Source organism: Girardinichthys multiradiatus, chromosome 6 (genome assembly GCF_021462225.1).
Source record: "Girardinichthys multiradiatus isolate DD_20200921_A chromosome 6, DD_fGirMul_XY1, whole genome shotgun sequence".
Taxonomy (NCBI): Eukaryota; Metazoa; Chordata; class Actinopteri; order Cyprinodontiformes; family Goodeidae; genus Girardinichthys; species Girardinichthys multiradiatus.
The window spans coordinates 40,419,410-40,422,905 of NC_061799.1; positions in this window are offsets into that span (position 1 = coordinate 40,419,410).

The window sequence follows — 3,496 nt, forward strand, 5'->3', positions numbered from 1 at the left end:
GAACAGACAGAAATACAACAATTTCCTCACAAAGGTATTCCATAACAAGTGTGTTTAATCATAATGATTATATACAGGTCCTTCTCAAAATATTAGCATATTGTGATAAAGTTCATTATTTTCCATAATGTAATGATGAAAATTTAACGCTCATATATTTTAGATTCATTGCACACTAACTGAAATATTTCAGGTCTTTTATTGTCTTAATACGGATGATTGTGGCATACAGCTCATGAAAACCCAAAATTCCTATCTCACAAAATTAGCATATTTCATCTGACCAATAAAAGAAAAGTGTTTTTAATACAAAAAACGTCAACCTTCAAATAATCATGTACAGTTATACACTCAATACTTGGTCGGGAATCCTTTGGCAGAAATGACTGCTTCAATGCGGCGTGGCATGGAGGCAATCAGCCTGTGGCACTGCTGAGGTCTTATGGAGGCCCAGGATGCTTCGAAAGCAGCCTTTAGCTCATCCAGAGTGTTGGGTCTTGAGTCTCTCAACGTTCTCTACACAATATCCCACAGATTCTCTATGGGGTTCAGGTCAGGAGAGTTGGCAGGCCAATTGAGCACAGTGATACCATGGTCAGTAAACCATTTACCAGTGATTTTGGCACTGTGAGCAGGTGCCAGGTCGTGCTGAAAAATGAAATCTTCATCTCCATAAAGCTTTTCAGCAGATGGAAGCATGAAGTGCTCCAAAATCTCCTGATAGCTAGCTGCATTGACCCTGCCCTTGATAAAACACAGTGGACCAACACCAGCAGCTGACACGGCACCCCAGACCATCACTGACTGTGGGTACTTGACACTGGACTTCTGGCATTTTGGCATTTCCTTCTCCCCAGTCTTCCTCCAGACTCTGGCACCTTGATTTCCGAATGACATGCAGAATTTGCTTTCATCCGAAAAAAGTACTTTGGACCACTGAGCAACAGTCCAGTGCTGCTTCTCTGTAGCCCAGGTCTGGGGAATGCGGCACCTGTAGCCCATTTCCTGCACACGCCTGTGCACGGTGGCTCTGGATGTTTCTACTCCAGACTCAGTCCACTGCTTCCGCAGGTCCCCCAAGGTCTGGAATTGGCCCTTCTCCACAATCTTCCTCAGGGTCCGGTCACCTCTTCTCGTTGTGCAGCGATTTCTGCCACACTTTTTTCTTCCCACAGACTTCCCACTGAGGTGCCTTGATACAGCACTCTGGGAACAGCCTATTCGTTCAGAAATTTCTTTCTGTGTCTTACCCTCTTGCTTGAGGGTGTCAATAGTGGCCTTCTGGACAGCAGTCAGGTCGGCAGTCTTACCCATGATTGGGGTTTTGAGTGATGAACCAGGCTGGGAGTTTTAAAGGCCTCAGGAATCTTTTGCAGGTGTTTAGAGTTAACTCGTTGATTCAGATGATTAGGTTCATAGCTCGTTTAGAGACCCTTTTAATAATATGCTAATTTTGTGAGATAGGAATTTTGGGTTTTCATGAGCTGTATGCCAAAATCATCCGTATTAAGACAATAAAAGACCTGAAATATTTCAGTTAGTGTGCAATGAATCTAAAATATATGAATGTTAAATTTTCATCATGACATTATGGAAAATAATGAACTTTATCACAATATGCTAATATTTTGAGAAGGACCAGTATGTCTTATATTCTAGGTTCTTCAAAGTAGCCGCCTTTTGCTTTGATTACTGCTCCGCACACTCTTGACATTCTGTTGATGAGCTTCAAGAGGTAGTCACCTGAAATGGTTTTCACTACACAGGTGTGCCCTGTCAGGTTTAATAAGTGGGATTTCAAGCCTTATAAATGGGGTTGGGACAATCAGTTGTGTTGTGCAGGAGGTGGATACAGTACACAGCTGATAGTCCTACTGTTAGAATTTCTATTATGGCAAGAACAAAACAGCTAATTAAAGAAAAACGAGTGGCCATCATTACTTTAAGAAATGAAGGTCAGTCAGTCCGAACAATTGGGAAAACTTTGAAAGTGTCCCCAAGTGCTGTCGCAAAAACCATCAAGCGCTACAAAGAAACCGGCTCACATGAGGACCACCCCAGGAAAGGAAGACCAAGAGTCACCTTTGCTGCGGACGATAAGTTCATCCGAGTCACCAGCCTCAGAAATCGCAGGTTAACAGCAGCTCAGATTAGAGAACAGGTCAATGCCACACAGAGTTCTAGCAGCAGACACATCTCTAGAATAACTGTTAAGAGGAGACTGTGTGAATCAGGCCTTCATGGTAAAATAGCTGCTAGGAAACCACTGCTGAGGACAGGCAACAAGCAGAAGAGACTTGTTTGGGCTAAAGAACACCAGGAATGGACATTAGACCAGTGGAAATCTGTGCTTTGGTCTGATGAGTCCAAGTTTGAGATCTTTGGTTCCAACCACCGTGTCTTTGTGCAGCGCAGAACAGGTGAACGGATGGACTCTACATGCCTGGTTCCCACCGTGAAGCATGGAGGAGGAGGTGTGATGGTGTGGGGGTGCTTTGCTGGTGACACTGTTAGGGATTTATTCAAAATTGAAAGCATACTGAACCAGCATCTTGCAGCGGCATGCTATTCCATCCGGTTTGCGTTTAGTTGGACCATCATTTATTTTTCAACAGGACAATGACCCCAAACACACCTCCAGGCTGTGTAAGGGCTATTTGACCAAGAAGGAGAGTGATGGGGTGCTGCGCCAGATTACCTGGCCTCCACAGTTACCGGACCTGAACCCAATCAAGATGGTTTGGGGTGAACTGTACCGCAAAGTGAAGGCAAAAGGGCCAACAAATGCTAAGCATCTCTGGGAACTCCTTCAAGACTGTTGGAAAACCATTTCAGGTGACTACCTCTTGAAGCTCATCAACAGAATGCCAAGAGTGTGAGGAGCAGTAATCAAAGCAAAAGGTTGCTACTTTGAAGAACCTAGAATATAAGACATATTTTCAGTTGTTTCACACTTTTTGGTTCAGTATATAATTCTGAACAGCTTCATACTGATGCCTTCAGTGTGAAGCTACAATATTCACAGTCATGAAAATAAAGAAAACTCTTCGAATGAGAAGGTGTGTCCAAACTTTTGGTCTGTACTATATATAATACTATTACTAAAGAAAACTAATGTCTAAATATGGAAACACCTATCTAGTGACAACAGACAGAAATACAAAAATTTCCTCACAAAGGTATTTCATAACAAGTGTGTTTAATCATAATGATTATATGTATATATATATATATATATATATATATATATATATATATATATATATATATATATATTACCCATGTTAGAAGCATTTCTCTCGTAGATAATCTTTAATGATTTTGTAGTAAAAAATCATGGATTGATATTTTTCATATGTTATTATCTCAGATAATTTATTAAATAAATAATTACATATAGGTTTGATAGCCAAACAAGTAGAAAAAAAATAAGATTACATATTTTGGCATATGTTGTGTTGTTGTAATACTTTTTCAACACTAGGGGGCAACATTA